Source organism: Bombus vancouverensis, chromosome 18 (genome assembly GCF_051014615.1).
Source record: "Bombus vancouverensis nearcticus chromosome 18, iyBomVanc1_principal, whole genome shotgun sequence".
In the NCBI taxonomy this organism is placed as follows: Eukaryota; Metazoa; Arthropoda; class Insecta; order Hymenoptera; family Apidae; genus Bombus; species Bombus vancouverensis.
The window spans coordinates 2,870,535-2,894,470 of record NC_134928.1 but is presented as its reverse complement, the minus strand read 5'-3'; positions in this window follow the sequence as shown (position 1 = coordinate 2,894,470).

The window sequence follows — 23,936 nt, the reverse complement described above, 5'->3', positions numbered from 1 at the left end:
CGAGCGAGTAACGATTATTTATTCGTAACGATTCGCGGCTGCGTGATTCGCCAAGGGGTGAAAATCGCGATCCTCCGCACCGATTAAAACTTTCCTCTGCTGTTCGTATTGTAATTATTGCACGTTGCTCGTATGTTGTACACGTCCTTTACCGGAACGCTGAATTCTCTCTGCTTGATGTATCAGCGGCGAGTAAAATTAGAATTTTTCTAATGGCCGGCATGAAACGGTTGAGTACTTAATGCTACAAGGCAGCTCTGTTCTTATTGTTAGCTCTCGAGATACGAGCCTGCGATTAGCCGTAAGTAGAATCGCTAAATTCCACGATGTTTCAACTACAAGCGTAAGTTCGTCTGTATGGTCAGGAACGAAATCAAAAGTAGAGGCAAAGTATTTATTTCGCGCCTTGAACGTCATAATTCTATCAGAAAATTCGATTATTTCTTAACTCAAATGGGGTTTGCACTGAGAATTTTAGCTCAATTTTGCTAGTAGCAGCTCCCAGCGCTTTTAAGTGTTTCATTTGAAATTGACATTAATTTTGGTAATTAAGTTCTTCCATTATACTTATTTATTACTTTGTTTCCTATTTATTATTTAAATAATTTATAGGAAAGGATATCGTGAAAAAATAATTCTATTGCGAGATTCTTTTTAACCCTTTGCACTGAGAATTTTAGCTCAATTTTGCTAGTAGCAGCTCCCAGCGCTTTTAAGTGTTTCATTTGAAATTGACATTAATTTTGGTAATTAAGTTCTTCCATTACACTTATTTATTACTTTGTTTCCTATTTATTATTCAAATAATTTAGAGGAAAGGATAACGTGAAAAATAATTCTATTTGCGAGATTCTTTTTAACCCTTTGCACTGAGAATTTTAGCTCAATTTTGCTAGTAGCTGCTCCCAGCGCTTTTAAGTGTTTCATTTGAAATTGACATTAATTTTGGTAATTAAATTCTTCCATTGTACCTATTTATTATTCAAATAATTTATAGGAAAGGATAACGTGAAAAATAATTCTATTTGCGAGATTCTTTTTAACCCTTTGCACTGAGAATTTTAGCTCAATTTTGCTAGTAGCAGCTCCCAGCGCTTTTAAGTGTTTTATTTGAAATTGACATTAATTTGGTAATTATATTCTTCCACTATACTTATTTATTACTTTGTTTCCTATTTATTATTTAAATAATTTAGAGGAAACGATAATGTGAAAAATAATTCTATTTGCAAGATTCTTCTTAACCCTTTGCACTGAGAATTTTATTTCAATTTTGTTACCAGCAGCTCCCAGCGCTTTTAAGTGTTTCATTTGAAATTGACATTAATTTTGGTAATTAAATTCTTCCATTATAGCTATTTATTATACAAATAATTTAGAGGAAAGGATAATGTGAAAAATAATTCTATTGCGAGATTCTTTTTAACCCTTTGCACTGAGAATTTTAGCTCAATTTTGCTAGTAACAGCTGCCAACACTTTTAAGTGTTTCATTTCAAATTTACTTGAAGCGAATTTCTTTCTTCCTTTAAATTGTCTTATTTTTTAGTTAAAGTAAATTATTCTTGAATTAGAAACTTCATCATTAAAGCCTGATATTATCAGAAGATTCTTTGATTATGGTTAGCAACAACTTTTTACTGCAAGCAATTTGCATACAGCATGTTTTCTGTAAAATAACGCTGATATTTCAGGGTTGAAAGAACACAGTGCAAAATTCAGATTGTTTAACAGGGTAGAATCTTCATTACCAGAATATCAGTTAACCCTTTGCACTGGGAATTTTATTTCAATTTCGTTATCAGCAGTTCCCAACACTTCTAAGTGTTTTATTTGAAATTTACTTGAAGTGAATTTCTTTCTTCCTTTATTTATTTAAATTGTCTTATTTTTAGTTAAAATGCAAGCAATTTGCATACAATATGTTTTCTGTAAAATAACACTGATATTCCAGGGTTGATAAAACACAGTGCAAAATTCAGATTGTTTAACAGGGTAGAATCTTCATTATCAGAATATCAATCAACCCTTTGCACTGGGAATTTTATTTCAATTTCATTATCAGCAGCTCCCAACACTTTTAAGTGTTTCATTTCAAATTTACTTGAAGCGAATTTCTTTCTTCCTTTAAATTGTCTTATTTTTTACTTAAAGTAAATTATTCTTGAATTAGAAACTTTGTCATTAAAGCCTGATATCATCAGAAGATTCTTTGATTATGGTTAGGAACAACTTTTTACTGCAAGCAATTTGCATACAGCATGTTTTCTGTAAAATGACACTGATATTCCAGGGGTGCAAAATTCAGATTGTTTAACAGGGTAGAATCTTCATTACCAGAATATCAATCAACCCTTTGCACTGGGAATTTCATTTCAATTTTGCTAGTAACAGCTGCCAACACTTTTAAGTGTTTCATTTCAAATTTATCTGAAGCGAATTTCTTTCTTCCTTTAAATTGTCTTATTTTCTACTTAAAGTAAAATATCCTTGTATCGAACAGCGCTAAGGAAATGCACGACACAGCGGAAAACGACACGACGACGGATCTTGCGACCAGATAAAAATTCATTATCGGTGCCGGTTGCCGAAAATTGATGGCTGATCGTATCGAGCCGTAACAGGTGTACACACAAGTCTCTTCTTCCTTTGTTCCTTCGCCTCGAACTCTGATAAATGTTGCGTGTGACGCGTATCGCGTTATCTTATTGGCAACGATCGGAATCTGAAGATGAACGATCCCAGGAACGATCCGACGAAGAGAACGAAACGTGGACGCGAATAAAGGAAGAAATGGACGGTATTAGCGGTGGATCGTAATTTGCCGCCTGTACGAATGCGGAAAATGATAATGCGGCTATGCGTAATCGGAGCGCGTAAATCACAGTTGACAAGAAAATTATAGCGAAATGTTGAGCGATGGCAAAGAGTGTTTGCGATAGAGGGACTAATCGCGTTCGTGTTTTAGAGAACGAAGAGATGCCCCGTGCACCCTTTGACACGGAACTTAAAAGCGACGAAACCAGAGGAAAGCAGCGTGCGGTGGTCAAAGTGAATGCCAGTTGCGCCAGATCTCGCCAAAGGGTGATTAATGTACGCGGAAGACAGGAAAGAAGAAAAAGAAGAAATAGAAGAAGAAGAAGAAGAAGAAGATGAGCACGCGAGGAGAAGGTGGACGAAGAAGGAAAAACGAGGAACAAGAAGTGGAAGACGATGAGCGGAGCGAACGCAACGTCGTGGCAGAAGATATTCTGTTCAATCGGATGGTAAATTCGCTGTACCAAATTTTGCCGATCAACGAGCCAGCGCGATTAAATATTAACTACGAAGCCGATTATGTAATTAAAAGGATATTCGTAGTAATTGGCAGGACGGACTAACGAGCTTTCTAAAATTTCCCGAAGATAATTGCGCGTGCAGAACGTGATTATCGGTGGTCCGCTAATTACGGGCTAACTCGCATCGTTTCTCTTTTCCAGCTATTAGGCCCGAAGTCGCCACGGAACTCGGCGCTCCACTGACCGCCACAACGATTCCACCGAGATCCTGCAACTTGTTCGTCTGAGTTTTCGATTTTTCCAGCTTCCAGTGCAACCGGCGAGGCTGGCGATGTTCAGCCCTCGCTGCAATTTCGTAGTCGCTTTGGTCAAAAAATCTCGCGGTTTTGTGATTTTCATGATCATCGCAGGATAATATCGCGGTGGATAATATGGAGAAGCTTGCAAGGGTTCCATAAGGCGGATCTAAAGCTTCTAGTCGTAGCGGTTCTGATTTTTTAAATATCAGTCGCGTTTACGGTAGTTGGACGATTGCGTTCTCTTTGCGAAATAAATAAAGTAAATAAAAATTTGACTAATACGCTGGTCAGAAACTGGTTTTTCAGAAACTCGTTTTTTGAAGAAAGATTTTTAAATTGTCCGATCAAATGGGTCTAATTCTCTGCCAGGTAGGTTTCTTCGCTTTTTGTGAAGATATATCGAAATATTCGAAGCTATACCTAAAGTATATTCTATAGGTGTTTTTGTTTTATTATTTCATTTGTACTTGGCAATTTGTCCAGTTGAACGTTTGCTAAATTTTTCTAGTTTAATTGCTGAATAACATGTGGGTGGATACCTTCGGCGGGGTACCATCTTCCAGTTTGGTCATTTCATTTCTTCAGTCAGGTCAGTCCGGTGTTTTCTCTTCGGTCTTCTTCTTATGAAACATTCTATAGGTTGCTAAATATTCTTAATTGAATGGAGAAAAAGAAGAATGGCAGGAAGAAAATAATGTAACTTCAATTTTCTTCAGTTCCAGCTAAGGATAGCTGTATGGACCATTTTTAGAAGCCTCTTAACACATTGTCAACTGGCAATTTTACTGTGAATTTCTCTCATGTCACTTATGCAAGTAAAACGACATAAATAAACCCTAATAAATTTAATTTACCATCCAACTTTTATGACAAACAGTATAACAATCACCTACGTGTAATGGCACACAACAGCTTTTGGTGTTTTCTCTTTAGAAAACATTATATAGATTGCTAAATATTCTTAATTGAATGGAGAAAAAGAAGAATGGTAGGAAGAAAATAATGTAACTTCAATTTTCTTCAGTATCAAAATGGCAACTAGGAAGTTGCAGCTAAGGGTAAGGGCCATTTTTAGAAACCTCTTAACACTATAATTTGTCTCATGTCACCTGTGCAAGTAAAACGACATAAATAAACTTTAATAAATTTGATTTACCATCCAACTTTTATGGTAAACAGTATAACAATCTCCTACGTGTAATGGCACACAACAGCTTTTGGTGTTTTCTCTTTAGAAAACATTCTATAGGTTGCTAAATATTCTTAATTGAATGGAGAAAAAGAAGAATTGTAGGAAGAAAATAATGTAACTTCAATTTTCTTCAGTCCCAGCTAAGGATACCTGTATGGACCATTTTTAGAAGCCTCTTAACACATTGTCAACTGGCAATTTTACTGTGAATTTCTCTCATGTCACTTGTGCAAGTAAAACGACATAAATAAACCCTAATAAATTTAATTTACCATCCAACTTTTATGAAAAACAGTATAACAATCACCTACGTGTAATGGCACATAACAGCTTTTGGTATTTTCTCTCTAGTCTCCTTTTTAGAAACATTTTATAGGTTGCTAAATATTCTTAATTGAATTAAGAAAAAGGAGAATGGCACGAAGAGAATAATGTAACTTCAATTTTCTTCAGTGTCAAAATGGCAACTAGGAAGTTGCAGCTAAGGATAAGGGCCATTTTTAGAAACCCCTTAACACACTGTCAACCGGCAATTTTACTGTGAATTTCTCTCATGTCACTTATGCAAGTGAAACGACATAAATAAACTTCAATAAATTTAATTTACCATCCAACTTTTATGGTAAACAGTGTAACAATCACCTACGTGTAATGGCACACAACTTTTCCTTTTGATCAGCGTACTCTGCACGCTCTAGTCGGATTTGTTTCTCTGCCAGTGACCATTTTTTCCAACACGTGGTGTCTTAATTGCCCGGAAAGTCTGAAGGTTGCATCGTTATAATGAGAATCTGCTTTAGAAATTCCAGAAGCGTCAGGCGCGATGCTGCGTTCTTTGGAATCCACAGCTACCGAATATCTCTAGCTACTCGCAATAGAAATTTGTCGTATCTTGTTCTATTCTCATTTTTTACGGTACATTTTATACGCATTGTGAACAAGGTGCAAAATGGACATTTTTCGGACCATTTTACAGCTAAAAGAAACGCGTCACGACTTTTAACTCGTAACAATGTGTCGACAATATGTGTTAAGTAACCGTATTAAGTAGAATTAACCAAATGTAAATGCTGGAAAGCCTGTTCAGAGGAAGACGTTTCAAGCTGTCAAAGAAAAAATTCATCAAACAACGAACATGTATATCCGAAAGCAGTTATTTACATACAATTAAGTAATTACATTTCACACGTGGAATATTTTCCACGCCAGAATTGAGTTATACTTTGACGGCCGCTCAAAACCATTTATGCAGTCATTAAGGCATCATTAATCTTGCTCTCCGTTATGCGCGACAACAGAGTCATTGTTGAAACAGGTGCTACTTCCGAAGAGGCCAGGATCATTAGTCGAGTGAATGGAATCGGTTCTCCGCGGAATAAAGGAATCAACGGTAGAAATCACTACGAGCAAGGGAATCGGACCGTGACGTTTGTGGCGACGGCAATTACCGAAATTCTGCCACGAGACGAACTCTCGTGCAGTTTCAGCGAAGAAAAATTTCAAAACAACGTATTAATTAGGATTTGAGGAAGAAAGTTATACGATTCTTCCATTGATAGATACTTTGAGCCTTTAACAGCTCTGCTTGACGCTTTGACTGCCGCGTGGGCCACATATGGCCCACCACGTGCCGATCGCTTCAATTTCTTTCTTCTTATTGTAAAAACTGAATGAAAATTGACAGTTGGGGCATTTTCAATGCAACCGATAAATAGGAGATACTTTGAAATACAAAGTGCCACATTGAACGATTAAACATTTTTGTTAGAACATCGATTAAAAAAGAAATGAGAACAAACGTTGCACCTAACTGTGTTAAAGCACTTTAAACATAAACGTGGCTCATCCATACAACGTGGACGATAGGTGGCCGCCTTTTTGGTCCGATTTCCAGTAATTTTTGATCCTAACTGTTTAACTCTCTGCAAAATTTTCGCAGCCACGTACGCTCGCCCTTCTCTCTTCCGCGTTTCGTGTCGCGATCTTCGTCGAAGAAGTATACTTCACGACTCTGGTGAATGGCACTGTGCAAGGTGCGTTACGAGTGCCATTCTAGAAGCTGAGACCTTGATTTTTGTTCTTCTTGCTTGTTTATAGAGTATCATCGATGCATTTAACAATAACTCTAAAGCTAATTTTGTATACTTGACAACTTGAGGGTTGTTCTATGTGCTGTAGAATGTGCTACCATTTGATCCAATGAATCTACAGCACATTTTCCTCTCTTGTAATCTACCGTTACCATTGCTTTGTCAGAAACATCATTTTTCCCGGACCTCTACCATTTCAGCCGAATGTTTCGTCGAAATCAGACAAATAATCGTGACACCGTTTACTAATATCTTCTACACGTTTCAACGAAATATTCTGCGCGTTTTGCCTGCCACGAAACAAGTCTTGTTATGATATGTCGCTATCAACTGTTAGCAAGGTGCCACGGTGACCAGCAATAAGATAAACGGTCCAGTGGGGAAGAATATTGTCTCACGTCGTCAACTTATTATTATTTTGCCATCTTGAACAATACAAAATGTTAAGGAAAACTCAAATTGTCAAACAGAATGCTACGAATGTTGTCCTAACTCAATTGCATTGCTCAACTTGTTAAGTCTCCAGTTCACTTCCCATTCAACAAACGAAAAGATTTTTAACGTTCTGAGAACATCTTTACGCATAACATTAGAACGTGAAATGGCATATTAATGACGACTTTATAACAATTTTTTAAGGATAGAAAAATATGATTAAGTTGGAAGTAATAATGCAAAGAAGGAAATAGTTTGATGCCATGTTACACGCCAGGCTGTTATTAATGTTATTAATTTCCTATGAAACATTGCAAATGTATTTTTTTATATTTAATACCAGAAATGGAAGAAATCTTCAAGATGAAGAGAATGTCACTTTCTATAGATATAAAAATCGGTCGATCGTTTTGTCAAACTGTCAAAAAGTTAACCGTGTGAGTTCAAAAGATCACTGGGTGGATCGTTTGGCCAGACCTAAACAAAGAAACACTGATCTAGCTGAATAAGTCTGGGGAACAGCTACGACCAATCCTCGTCCATCTTTTCCACCTTTATCATGTGCTCTTTCGGATGATTCGATTGCCCAAACATAATAGAGGCGAGAGCATCGTTGGCGGATTTGGTTGAAATAAAAGGAACGGCTGGTCGACGAAGAAGAAACAGCGAAAATATTCGGTCGAGGAACGTAAACGGCTGCCATTTGTCAGCCAGACGACTCAATGTCTCACGAACGTCTCGGGCTTCTTCCATCGCACTTGGCCTGAAGACTTCACAGATGCACGATAAACCAAATCAAATAAAACGTCGTGTGTTGTGAAACAGTCGGTGAATGAAATCTATCGTTTGCGATACGAAACAATTACTAAACACGCGTTTTATGACATGTTATAAGAAGAAGTAGATATAATGTTTCTATTGGAATGTTTGGCAAAGGTGAAATTAAAGGTGAAGATATTTGTTTAATAGAGCTAATTATCATTTGCAATAGAAAAAAATTCCAAAACACACGTTTTAAGACACATTATGATAAGAAGTAGATATGTTTCTATTAGAATGTTTGGGAAAGGTGCAATTAAAGGTGAAGATATTTGTTTAATAGAGCTAATTATCATTTGCAATACAAAAAGATTCCAAAACACACGTTCTAAGACACATTATGATGAGAAGTAAATATAATGTTTCTATTAGAAAGTTTGGCAAAGGTGAATTTGAAATTGAAGATATTTGTTTAATAGGGTTAATTATTGTTTGCAATAGAAAACAATTACGTTTCTATTAGAATGATTGGGAAAGGTGGATTTAAAATTGAAGATATTTGTTTAACAGAGCTAATTATTGTTTGCAATAAAAACAATTAGTTTCTTCTAGAATGTTTGGAAGAGATGGATTTAAAAGTGAAGATATTTGTTTAACTGAGCTAATTATCGTTTGCAATACAAAAAGATTCCAAAACACACGTTCTAAGACACATTATGATAAGAAGTAGATATAATGTTTCTATTAGAATGTTTGGCAAAGGTGAATTTGAAATTGAAGATATTTGTTTAATACGACTAATTATTGTTTGCAATACAAAACAATTATAAAACTCACGTTTTAAGACATATTATAATAAGTAGATATAATGTTTCTATTATAACGTTTGGGAAAGATGGAATTAAAAGTGAAGATATTTGTTTAATACGACTAATTATTGTTTGCAATACAAAACAATTATATTTCTATTAGAATGTTTGGCAAAGGTGGATTTAAAAGTGAAGATATTTGTTTAACAGAGCTAATTATTGTTTGCAATACAAAACAATTATGTTTCTTCTAGAATGTTTGGAAGAGATGGATTTAAAAGTGAAGATATTTGTTTAACAGAGCTAATTATCATTTATTATACAGAACAATTATAAAACTCGCGTTTTAAGACACATTATGATAAGAAGTAGATATGTTTCCATTAGAATGTTTGGCAAAGGTGAAATTAAAATTGAAGATATTTGTTTAACACAGCTAATTATCATTTGCAATACAAAGCAATTACGTTTCTATTAGAATGATTGGCAAAGGTGGATTTAAAAGTGAAGATATTTACTCGACAAAGAATTAATTATCGTTTGCAACACAAAACAATTATGTTTCTTCTAGAATGTTTGGAAGAGATGGATTTAAAAGTGAAGATATTTGTTTAACTGAGCTAATTATCATTTGCAATACAAAAAGATTCAAAAACACACGTTCTAAGACATATTATAATAAGTAGATATAATGTTTCTATTATAACGTTTGGGAAAGATGAAATTAAAAGTGAAGATATTTGTTTAATACGACTAATTTTTGTTTGCAATACAAGACAATTACATTTCCATTAGAATGTTTGGCAAAGGTGGATTTAAAAGTGAAGTATTTGTTTAACAGAGCTAATTATTGTTTGCAATACAAAACAATTAGTTTCTTCTAGAATGTTTTGAAGAGATGGATTTAAAAGTGAAGATATTTGTTTAACAGAGCTAATTATCATTTATTATACAGAACAATTATAAAACTCACGTTTTAAGACACATTATGATAAGAAGTAGATATGTTTCTATTAGAATGTTTGGCAAAGATGAAATTAAAAGTGAAGATATTTGTTTACCTGAGCTAATTATCCTTTGCAACACAAAACAATTACGCTTCTATTAGAACATTTAGGAAAGTTGTTTTTTCAAATTAAAGATATTTGTCGATACAGTGCTTAATTATCATTTGCAATATAATGTTAGAAAAACGGAAAATAGAGAAGCCAAAATTCGACAATCCACTTTTATCCAGCCTGTTTATTAAACCTACGTTATATGGTTTTTAATGATAGTATGATTGAAACATTGCTATGGCAATTTCAAAGAACGTTTCAACGAGGAAAACATAAGAAGATTGCGATCGACAGCACTGCCTTTGCCTTATTATAGTGTTCTAGATATAACTAGATATCTCTCTAATAGCAACTTGTAATTAATAGTAATGTAAATTATAGCCTAGAAACGACAACACGTAATATGTAATTTTCGCAGAATATAGACGGCTGTTGTAATCGTATGTGATCTAAAGGTCAATGGGTAATGACGCAACCAGTTAATAAATAAGATGCTTAATAAGTACCGACATTCGCTACTCAAAGTTATTAAGTGCGTATCATGATTGTATTATAATTTCCTTTTTACAACGTTTCGCTGATTTTCAAAGCCGACCTCCGCGCATTAATTTCCCTCGTGACAGTGAATCACGCGTGTACGAGAAATTATCATAAAAATCAACACTCAAAATCAAGCGAAAATCGCAGCACATTTGAACAACAGAAATATAAAGAAACTTCGATTATCATTTTGATAGTTGCAACAAATGTTGAATCGCACAACTACAACTGGACGTAACACGCGAGTAAATCGAGAAAACTGTAACAGTCATTGATGATACAATATAATTGAAGGATGAAGAAAAAGCGATACACCTGCGTGAAAATTTATGCGTCGCGTACAAGTCACGCGTATCGTTTCGCGTGATAAATTACACGCGTACTCGATGCAACCATAACGAACCCCGAGCGAGCCTCATTTTCACACAATACACTATTTACTTCATTTCATCTAATAATTAACACCAGCCTAATAACTAATGCCACGCTTTAGGCTTTAACAACCAGGCGAATTAATTTAAGCGAACGCTTTCAGCATCTCGCAGCCCATCGTCCATGGTCGCTTCAATTTTCCTCTAGATATTCAATTTGCACGAGATCGAGCCAGCCGATCTGGAAACTTGGCGCCACCGAATTCGCGCTAGAAGTGAAGTCGCCAACTGCGACGACGTACGAAACGTGCGATTTTTGAGAACGAAACTCGTTCGACGCTGAAAGCAAGGACGTTAGGTTGCCCGAAGAGTTTCTTTCGTTTCACGAGGCGATAATAGGCGAACAGTTTCTCTTTTGTATTGTTTCTTCGAATTTGGTGTCTCTGTTTCTGATATAAAGTGATAGAAAAGAAAGGACATAGTGCGTCTATCGTTTCCTCGTAAAACGAAAGAAACGTTCCGGACGACCTGGCGTATCAAGTTACAGCGCGTTCGTCGAGTGAAACACTTTAAATTGGAGGGTTCGTAGTGTAACTTTTACATTATTTAGATTACTTTTTACATTACAAGTATTTACCATGGATTTTCGAAATTTCAACGTTTCAAGAGAAACAGTGATCACAAATCTCGTCATTTCGCCTGATACAAGCCTCCAACCACTCTGCAATATCTGCCTGCGACGAAATTCAAAGCCGTGGACTGTACGTGCCAGGTGGTCCGGAAAGTTTCTTTCGTTTCGTAAGGTGATCACAGACGAACAATTTCTGTTTTGTTATTTCTGTATTATTATTTACAATTTCTGTTTTGTTATTTCTGTATTATTATTTACAATTTCTGTTTTGTTATTTCTGTATTATTATTTACAATTTCTGTTTTGTTATTTCTGTATTATTATTTACAATTTCTGTTTTGTTATTTCTGTATTATTCTTTACAATTTCTGTTTTGTTATTTCTGTATTATTATTTACAATTTCTGTTTTGTTATTTCTGTATTATTATTTACAATTTCTGTTTTGTTATTTCTGTATTATTATTTACAATTTCTGTTTTGTTATTTCTGTATTATTATTTACAATTTCTGTTTTGTTATTTCTGTATTATTATTTACAATTTCTGTTTTGTTATTTCTGTATTATTATTTACAATTTCTGTTTTGTTATTTCTGTATTATTATTTACAATTTCTGTTTTGTTATTTCTGTATTATTATTTACAATTTCTGTTTTGTTATTTCTGTATTATTATTTACAATTTCTGTTTTGTTATTTCTGTATTATTATTTACAATTTCTGTTTTGTTATTTCTGTATTATTATTTACAATTTCTGTTTTGTTATTTCTGTATTATTATTTACAATTTCTGTTTTGTTATTTCTGTATTATTATTTACAATTTCTGTTTTGTTATTTCTGTATTATTATTTACAATTTCTGTATTATTTTATCGAATTAGGTGTCATTTCGCCCTATTTCTATTACTATGTTATTAACGTGATTCGATAAACCGACACAAACGAAGAAACATCGTGCGTCTATTATTTGCGATTTCACGTTTGTAGGAAGCTGCGCTGTTGGAAGAAACGCGTTCAAGAGAGACGGATACTTTTCGCGCAACCTGATACACGCGATCACGAAAGTGTCTCGATATTCATCACAAAAATCCTTCGTGCGTATATTGTACGCGCCACGTGTTCCTTTCGTATGTCACACATACGTCGCACGTGTGTTCGTTAAAGCGTCGCAACAGCTTCGCTCGTTTAGGAATGTTCGTTGTTGGCACGCGTTACGATTTAATTATGCTGCTGCGTGTAACTGGAATAGTAAAAGTTCATCTTTGATTTTGTACATTTGAAACTGGTTACTGACTTGTTCATGCACATCGAATTGTCCGAAAAGTTTCTTAGAGGTTTGATAAACTGATAACAGATGAACAGTTTCTCTGTTGTATTATTTTATTGAATTAGCTACGATCCATTTCTATTTCTATTATTACTGTTGAGATATTTTTTTTTTATTTATTTATTTGTTAAAATTGCAATCAATTCTCGCGTTGAGAATTTTCAGTAATTAATTGAGATATGTATAATTTTCTGTGCTGGACTAGGTTAAAGGCGTAACAGAGATACTTGTATGTGAATATCAGTGCGTGGAGGTATGTGTGTGCGAAGCGTCTCGAAAACAAAGGAATGTAAACCCTTCGGTCGGTTAAGAGTGGTTTAAGAGTCAGTTAACAGTGGGAAGTATAGAAGAAAGCGCTGAGACGCCTGCAAATGTGTATCGATGAATATTTAAGGAATCGTTCATGAAATAAATATTTCATTATTTTAATATCAATCCTCAGTATAAGCTTAGTGTTCCTGTAACATTATTTCGGCCTGAAAGATCCACAATTTTCAATAATTACGTTCGTGCATAATTCAATAGACTAATATTCTTGTTTTTTATTTGCATGTGGTTTGCAATTAATTCTCATTGAGAATTGAAACTAAATTATTCCTGCGTGCTACTATAACGCGAATAATAAACGATAATCGTACGTTTGGTTCCAGCTGAATCTAATGAACCAAGCTAATACAAAAGAAAAAACATCGTGCGTCTGTTATTTCTCTACAAAGCGAAAGAAACTTTCCGGACGACTTAATAATCGAAATATTCCGGTATATTTGGTAAATGTAATATTTACAATAACGCGGAATATTATTTTACAAAATCATCAATTTTCTTATTATTAATTATTTCTTATTATCAATTATTTCACTGAATTCGACGAACTAAAAACCATCGTAGGTCCATTATTTGTTTATAGAACGAAAGAAACATTTCGGACAACCCAACGTATCTACAAATAGCAAAATTCTCGTCCTGTCAACTCTATCAAACTCTTGATCAAAATTTCCCATTGAAAATCGAACGTCGACGAAGGCAAATTAATTTTTGCAAAATTACATTTCCAAAAATTGAACGCGACACGTAATAATTCGTTTCCAAGATAAAGAAAGGAATTATCGTATGTAAGAAATTAGCAGATTAACTCGTTCCCCGGTTAAAATGTTAATGTTTTAAGGAAACAGCTTACCTCTGCATATTTCGATGCGTGTTTACTTGGAGAATGCAGAGAGAAGACTCGGTACTCGACTTGACAAAGACTCGAATAGGTAGATAAGTACTTAACAATCCGATTCGGTCATTTGTTCTCACGTTTTCCCGTCTTTCTTTCGTTTCACCGTTACGCGAAACGGATTTCACGAACCTCTCGAGAACCATCGTACGACGACGCTAGCGAAATGGCAGAACGTTCGCAGGTCTGTTTCCGGGCCAAAGAAAACCAGCATTGTTCCAGTACACACGTGTCGCGATGTGCTTTCTTTCGAAATTGGAGCAATTTATGGGCACCGAAAATTCCTCGCAATATTCGACCCACCACGTTCCCAACATCTGGCTTTTTTCTTGCCGACCTGGCCACAGCTACGTAACGTCTTTGTGAACGGCAGTTTCGAATCTGCTCCACGACAAAATGAGAATTTATGGCAAGCTATTGAAAACTTGACAACTTTTGCCTGTAAACATGTTGCAAACGAAGACAACCGAATTGGACGTATGCTGATTTAAGTATCTGCCTTAAGCGACCATCAGATTCGTATGCAGAATACAGGAAGATAAGAAGTTTGTCTTTAAATGGTACCCTTCATTGGTACCCCCCAATGGTACCCCTAATTAAGTTAGACAAATTTACCAAATGTCCAGCTGCACAAATTGCAAAGTACAAATTGAACAATAAAACAAAAATTATAAAGATTTCAAAATAGACACAGTTGTCTTCTATAGAATAATATTACAAAATGAAGACATAGAAACTTCTCTATTCAAAAACATATTTGCCATAGAATAAAATATGAGAGAGACAACTGCAAAGTGCAAATTGAACAATAAAACAAAAATTATAAAGATTTCATGACAGACACAGTTGTCTTCTATAGAATAATATTACAAAATGAAGACATAGAAACTTCTCTGTACAAAAACCTATTTTCCATAGAATAAAATATGAGAGAGGCAATTGCAAAGTGCAAATTGAACAATAAAACAAAAATTATAAAGATTTCAAAATAGACACTGTTGTCTTCTATAGAATAATATTATAAAATGAAGATATAGAAACTTCTCTGTTCAAAAATATATTTGCCATAGAATAAAATATGAGAGAGACAACTGCAAAGTGCAAATTGAACAATAAAAGAAAAATTATAAAGATTTCATGACAGACACAGTTGTCTTCTATACAATAATTTTATAAAATGAAGATATAGAAACTTCTCTGTTCAAAAACATATTTGCCATAGAATAAAATATGAGAGAGACAACTGCAAAGTGCAAATTGAACAATAAAACAAAAATTATAAAGATTTCAAAATAGACACAGTTGTCTTCTATAGAATAATATTAGAAAATGAAGATATAGAAACTTCTCTGTTCAAAAATATATTTGCCATAGAATAAAATATAAGAGAGACAATTGCAAAGTGCAAATTGAACAATAAAACAAACATTATAAAGATTTCAAAATAGACACAGTTGTCTTCTATAGAATAATATTACAAAATGAAGATATAGAAACTTCTCTGTTCAAAAATATATTTGCCATAGAATAAAATATAAGAGAGACAATTGCAAAGTACAAATTAAATAATAAAACAAAATTATAAAGATTTCAAAATAGACACAGTTGTCTTCTATAGAATAATATTACAAAATGAAGATATAGAAACTTCTCTGTTCAAAAATATATTTGCCATAGAATAAAATATAAGAGAGACAACTGCAAAGTACAAATTAAATAATGAAACAAAAATTATAAAGATTTCATGACAGACACAGTTGTCTTCTATAGAATAATATTACAAAATGAAGGTATAGAAACTTCTCTGTTCAAAAACATGTTTTCCATAGAATAAAATATGAGAGAGACTGTATCATGAAATGAACATTTGTGTCAGACCCTGGTTCCTCGCGTTTCTTTGCACCAAGTCTCTCTTCTCTACTTTAACTCACGCAAAATACCAAAGTTGTTGTTTAATTTGAAACTTATGGTAAATCTAAGTCAGCGTACTAATCCGATAAGATACAGTAAGCCGATGGAACTGATTTTGCCGTCGCTTCGTCCAGAAATCGGCTTCGAGGTCGGAATCGGGCCGATTCGAAGAACTTAAAGAGAACAAAGACAGGAAAATTGCATGGCATGCAGAAAGTACTCACCGATCTCGCCGACAATGACTCGAACAGAACAGAAAGTCGAACCGCGTGACGACAGGCTGCTTCCTCGTCCGTCGTGAGACGCAAACTGACTGCTTGATCGCACCGAGGCCGTGTTTCTAAGATAATTCGCAAAAACTTTTGCTCCAGCGATTGCTGCAACACGATCAAACTATTTTTTAAACCGTCGACCAGACAACGAACTGGCCGTGTCGCCAACAACATAAAATCTCTTGTAACGCGTTTCAGAGAAGAAGATCGTTTCAAGAAGAATATGGATGACGCTTTTACGAGTACGGAGAGTTCATGTTTGGCGATTATTGTCGCGATTATTGAAAGATCGTGTATCGTGGGAAGCCACGGAATTTGAAAGCATCGTCCGCGATCGAGGAATTTTTTATTTTCCTAAAATTGCTCTGGACTTGATCAGGTTTATTGTGATTATGCAATTCTTCGGTTCTACATATGAAATTCTGAATTCTTCTCGTATCTCGTAACTTCCCGTAAATGTGAATAGTATGATAGCAAGTATTGTTCATTGTGTCGTCAATTTAACTGGCAAAATAGAAGCTAAAACAAAAGCATTGGAAATATCTTTACAAAAATAAAATACAAGAAACGATATTTCTCAGCTCATAATTGCACGTATTATTTGTCCCACATATGCAACTTATGTACCGAATCACGAATAAAATGGTTATGAAGACGTTACTTTGACTTGCATATGATACTAACCTCTATGGCGAATAGACTCGTGCGAAATATTTAAAGATCAAGTAGAAACGCGTGTTCCACGAAAATGACATTAATCGAGATACGATAACTAGGTTATGCAAAAGCTAGGAAATTGTTGATTGTTAGGAAATTTAAAGCAAGTGTTACCTCAGCCGATGCAACATGTCCGCCCTGCGCGCTACTTCAAGCGTGTCGGTGGAAGGTGCCGTTTCGATCGGCGGAAAATCGTCCAGTCTGGTGTCATGGAATCGCCAAAAAGGGGGGTTCGATGTCGCGAATCGAGGAACATCCTCGCGAGATAAGGGATGAAACCGAAGGCACGGGAAACGTTCCGGTGAAGCATTGTAAAAAAATCGATCGGTCGCGTTGACGGTTCGGCCGCGAAGGTGGCAGCACCTCACCACGCGATCTCTCGTGGCGGCGGGGGCATGCATCGATGGCCGCGTTTTTGTTGTTTTTCCGTTCCTTTTTTTCTACTCCCTTTCCATCTCTTCCTCTTGCTCTTGCTTTCTCCGGCTTTCTCGCTCTCTTGCTTGTTCGTCCCTCTATTCTCTCGTAGTTGGCAGATTAGGCTAATGCGATGGACCAGATGAGATATGGGCCAGCGAATCGGAGTACAGTGCCGGCACGGCAGGGGCGTGACTGTACCCTGGAAACGGCCGTGCCCCGGGCCACAGTCACGACGTGAACTAAGTGCTGGGTGGAGCCCCGTCTAGGCACTACCTACTCGATGGAACCATCATCCTCTCCCTCGAATGTCACGGGGCAACCTAATGGCTGCCAGCCACCTCGAAAACGGCGCCAGTTTTGAAATGGTCTCGCGACCGCTTCGTTACAAACTTCACCGGCTTCCCTCGTTTTGGCCAACTTCCCACTTGCTGCGGGCTATCCTTGCTTTTTCAGTTTAGTCACCAATCCATGATGTGGTACATAACGGTTTAAGTAGCGTGGTATATAGCAATTCTTTGAAAGAATTTCGCAAAATTATAAATTGTCTTGGCAATGGTCTGCCTACAGAGTAGTTTAATAAATAATTTTCATCTTACAAGAGACTGAACGTCTTAATCGGTAACCTAAGCATGATGACGAGGTGACAATGTTATGTATGGGGTGATATGTATAATAAAATTTCATGAAAAATGCAACGAAGGTTGGAGATTACGTCGAAATGAATCCATTTGTCAAATCCTGTACACGTGTCTTAAATGTAATGATCGGTATTTGATGAAAGCCAAGTTATATTCCTCCACGGGAACCACACCCTTCGTGAATTTCCATTCCAGATTCATCAACTTCGTGCTTTTAAAGATACACATATCTTGCATCTGTATCTCGTACTTGATCGTTCTTCTATATCATAATGTTGATCCATTGACATCAACAATAATTTTCACTATAATTTTAAACTATTTACACTGCATCGCCTGCAACAGTTGAAACATTCGTTATACGTTTGAAGATTTGTTATGCAATCTAAAAACTAAAGAGCAATTTCTAATTTGGAATTTCCAACGTATCGTCTGAAGTGGCGTCATCCTCCGGCAGATCTACCCCCGTTCCACCTTTAGAAGAGAAAGCAAAGTCGCGCGAACGTTTCCAGCCACACAGGTAGCACGATTTATCCACATAATTTTTCCTTGAAAAACGAAAACAAACGGTGCGAAAATGGAAGAATACCGAATGAGAAAAAAAGAAGGGCGCAGGAGGAGAAAAAGAGAAAGCGTAGCCGGTACAAGCACTTTTCAGTCGATCGGGCTTCGCCGGGTATTTTTTCACGTCCGTTTGCCCGTTTCAATCCCCTGTTCGAGGCCGCTCCTCATCCATCTGCCTACCGATATTCGTCCGGGGCCATATCTCCCGGCCACTTTTCAATTTCGTCCGACGAATTTCCAGTCCCTCTCTCTTTGCCTGCAACTAGCACGCGTCTCTCAATCTACACGGCCAATTCTCCAGAGCATAAATCCGGCAACTTTTTATTATTTAACGTTCTGCTCTTTTTATTCGAGGGTGGCCTCGTGCTACGTATCAAATGTTGACGCGAAGCAGAGAAAGGGGATGAAAGCTGGACGAAACGAAATTTCTAACCTGACCATCCGTGGACACTCTCTACCCCCATGAGGATACTACACACCAGCGTCATCGGGATATACAGGCTAATTGCGAGAATGTTTTGTTGGCCTGTCGCAACTCGAGACCATCTCCCCTTACAAGGTTTTGCATTTAGCCTTTCCGTATCGACGACACGTACAGCACGAAACTCCGCGGAACCAGCTGGGAACCTGCTACCCCCGACGACCCTGACTAACTTCGCTTTAACGCGCTAATAGACGGCCCTGTAACACGGTGAAAGTTGCTTTCCCGCAGTCTCAGTCTTGGCTGACAACGCCAAGGAAACAGTAGATTGATCGCTATCGCGAGAAAAGTTGGGCGAACAGGGTTCATTCTACAAAGTAGTTAGCATCTGATGGTCTAGTACTTCTATACATAGCAATTCATTTCTTGAAGAATTCAAATACCTTTGGACGTTTAGAACCATCACGTCAAAGTTTAAGTAGCTTTACTAAATATCATAGCTTTTGTATCAAGTCTTACTAAATGTACAATTACTTGAAAACAAGATGAGGGACTAAAGGATCCAATTAAGATCAGCTTTTACTAATCAACAAAGGACAGCTTTGCTAAATATCATAGCGTTTTTATTAAGTCTTGCTAAATGTAGAATTACTTGAAAACAAAAAAGATCCAATTAAGATCACCTTTTACTAATCAACAAAGGACAGCTTTACTAAAGTAGCTTTACTAAATACCATAGCGTTTTTATTAAGTCTTACTAAATGTACAATTACTTGAAAACAAGATGAAGGACTAAAGGATCCAATTAAGATCAGCTTTTACTAATCAACAAAGGACAGCTTTACTAAATATCATAGCGTTTTTATCAAGTCTTGCTAAATGTAGAATTACTTGAAAACAAAAAAGATCCAATTAAGATCACCTTTTACTAATCAACAAAGGACAGGTTTACTAAAGTAGCTTTACTAAATATCATAACGTTTTTATTAAGTCTTATTAAATGTAGAATTACTTGAAAACAAGGTGAAGGACTAAGAGATTCAGTTAAGATCAGCTTTTACTAATCAACAAAGGACAGCTTTACTAAATATCATAGCGTTTTTATTAAGTCTTACTAAATGTAGAATTCCTTGAAAACAAAAAAGATCCAATTAAGATCACCTTTTGCTAATCAACAAAGGACAGGTTTACTAAAGTAGCTTTACTAAATATCATAACGTTTTTATTAAGTCTTATTAAATGTAGAATTACTTGAAAACAAGGTGAAGAACTAAAAGATCCAATTAAGATCAGCTTTTACTAATCAACAAAGGACAGCTTTACCAAAGTAGCTTTACTAAATATCATATCGTTTTTATCAAGTTTTATTAAATGTAGAATTACTTGAAAACAAGGTGAAGGACTAAAAGATCACCTTTTGCTAATGAACAAGGGATATTGCATTAGAAAGAGAGGATCGTGTAGAAAATGAAAGCTGATGGAATAAACATAGAAGAAGCGGAAGCTTTGTGCTCGTTCGAAATATAATTCTCGCGGCGTGCACCAGTCTGGTGGACGCGCGCGTCGATTGATTCGTTAATTAAGTCGTGGAAATACTTTTGCACGCATGCGACAGGACGTATTAATCGTCGAACGCCGGAGGTCATATATTGTTTGTGACGCTTTAGACGCGAACATTGATTGCGAGAGAGACGCCGGCGTCGGTCGGCGGTTTGCAGAGGAGAGACGCTGCTCGGGGGAGCACCGCCGTGTCCCGGGGTAGGAAAGGAAGGAGAGGGAGCGGCGATATTATTGATTTATGTCCCGTTCTACGTTATGTATTCTAGCTCCTCCACACCGGTGCCGAATGATCCGAGGCAAGTGCCACCGTTTTCCTCGCACTCAGCCTTCGACTTTGAATATTTCACACACGTTTATCTCATTCCGCCAAGTACAACTTTTACTTTAACGACAGTCCTGTTTCCCTCTAAACTTGCTTAAAAATATTATTTCAATTGGGAACATTTATTCTAATAGGAATACCAAGGATCCATTTTACAAACCTAAAGATGAACATAATTAGTAGGTATAGCTTAACTATTGGTATAGTTTGGTCAGACAATTAAGGTAAGAAAATTAATTGTCAATGGGCTTATTCAGGAGGGATGTATTTTCTATTCAAATAATTAAACTACTAAATTTGCACTAATTTGTAAATATAGAAATTCTTCTTCTTTAAGAGCCATTAGCTGAACTGTCAATTCTAAAGTACAATATTAAAGAAGGAACTATAAAAAGGCTTCTATAATCGCAGTTATATAATTAGATCAATGAGGGAAGATAAGGAAAAACGTCTTAACTAAAGATATCTACTATGTGAGCCCAAAGAATAATGAAATCTAACGAACAACTTTACATTCCACTTATCCGCTATATAGACACGTGTACTGAAAACTTCATTTATACTCAGTCGAGCGCTATATCCTGGACGAAGATCGGAATTACCGGAATCGATATAAGCAATCGTAAATCCGCGACAAAGTCCCATCGGAGGGTAACAAGAAAATCGCAAACGATCATCGTTACTACAAACGTCAAGAAAGTGGCGATCACGTACGCTGATGGAGGGAAGCGACCAACAGGGATATCAATTATCTTCTATGCGAATTACAGTTACGGGAAACACTATGCTGGTGGGGGTAACGGTGGAAGTTGTGCGTGCCGGAAGTTAGGCTGCGCTCGGCTAGGGGCAGAGAGTACGAAGATAGAGGCAAGAAGGGTGGTAAAGAGAGAAAGAGAGTAAAAGGAAGAGAGGGATCTGTGAACGAGAAGCGCCGAAAATTGATGCATTCCCTATGCAAAACAGCAGAAGCACGGCGCTAGTAGTAGCTGGACAACACGCAACCGAGAATCCTCTACGGTCTCTCTCCATGGCATACTCTCTCCTCGTCTCTCTTTCTCACCGCTCGTCCGTCTCGCCTTCTACCACCATCAGCGGCTCCGTCACCTACGTCCTGAACAGAATCGAGAGCGGTATAGGAGCAATTAACACTCTATTAACACTAACGACGCTCATACATAACAACGGTGCCGCAGGGATTGAATTTATGGTCTGTTAATGGGGGTTACTTTATGCGTTATGCAGTCGTACGCGCGTCACGACGCCTGAACGGCCTCGTGTAAATTTCGCGACGCCTGCCGCGCGCGGTTTTCTTCCTGCGCCAGAGGTGACACGTGGAACGCCCCGATCTGTGCGTCGGACCCGCTTCTTGCAGATTTCTCCTCGATAGCGGTAACTGTAATCCTCGTGGGTCTGTCTGAATGTTTTACACGTCGACGATCGAAATATTCTCCAATGAGGGTAAGATAAATAAAAGATAAATCTGAAATAATAGATTAAAGAGTAAACTCTGCTGATAAAAATCGATAAACCTAAGTACAAACCTAATAGCACGAGTAATAATAAATATCGGGCAAATATGAATACGCAGTAATTAAGATATTCATTAATTTACCAAATTTATGAAACCACTGGTCACAGTTCGTGCACCCTCGATGACCCGGTTTAAAACTCAGTGTAATCATCAGCAGGCAATTTCCATTCCCAAGCGGTGTCTGATTCGGTTGTAGGATACTGGGAAAGGGTGAAAGAGGAAACAGGTGTACGCGTAATCTCTCTTCGGCGAAACGCGAGTAAACAAGAAAGTTAGAGGGGCTCACCGTTCGTCGAGTGCGGCGGAGTCGAGTGCCAAAGTTCATCGTGAGATCCTGCCCTCCTCGCGGCTAAAGGAGACGCGGCAAGGCCGGTAAAGTGATAAAGCGGCCATAAATTCTGACCGCCATCCTCCCGCCGAGCCCCTCTATCTTGCCGGCTCTTCACTCGACCGCCTCACACTTCTCCCCCCTCCTCGTCCGTCTATCCGTCTGTCTCTTTCTTTTCCGTCCTTTCCATCTTCCTTCTTCTTCGCCCCCCACCCTTCTACGTTGCAACCTGGATGCACCTGCAACAACGGAATTGGCAAAGGTCAGCACGTGCATTTCCTCCTCTTACGTTACGGACGCTCTTTAATACTCACTCGATGACGATTCTGTTTCACGTGCTTGATAATGTTCAGGCGTTGGCGAGACAGCGTTGTGAATGGTCGAAAGTGGGAATTATTCAGTTCAATTTACTTTGACAATTCATTGTTGATATTTTAAACGTACCGAGTGCATGTTTTAAGATCCTGTTTAGTTCTTTATTTTACTTCTCGTTTGTTTGTTACGCAGAGTTAATTAGACGAATGAATACTTACCGTTAGGTACTGTTCTTTGAAACAGATTTCTTACGTTCGGTGGATGTCAGTTCGTCAAGCAGATCTGGATAGTCTAATGACCTAGCGGCGAGTTGATACGAGCGACTCTACTGGCAGAACGTCCTTGACCATAAATAACGAAGGGAGGCAAACCGTCAATTGACCTGACAGACGTTCGAGTCGACACGCTTGTTTGATCTTCACCCACTTCTCGATTGCACTCGTAACTCAAGAACGACTGCATCGAGCCTTCGAATTTCCGCTTACGTATATACATAGTTCGGCGCCTAGCAGCTGGATCAAATTATTTCACCATGCTATATCAAATATCAACAAAGCTGGAACTGCAGAAGCTGGGCGAGGTAATCTTCGTCGAAAATTTCATTAGCGGATCGAACGAAAGAGCGATGGAGTAAAGCAGCGCTGAAATAGGAAGGGGAAATTAGGTCAGGCAAAGACACATGGAATTCCACGTGGACAAAGCGAGAATAGAGACATCTATACGACGTATAGAAGAAATCCGCGGGCTGTTACTGCTGCAGTTGGGCGAAATGTCGAAATCCAATATCGCGGTGTTCCAGGCGTACCGGCCTCCTAGAAGCTAGGCACACGGTATGTTCGTTGCAGCGCAGGGGCGAACAGACAGAAATCCCAATAAATCATGCCGTCACGAGCCGTGAGCCAAGGCGGAGCCTCTTGCCTCGTATTAGCCAATA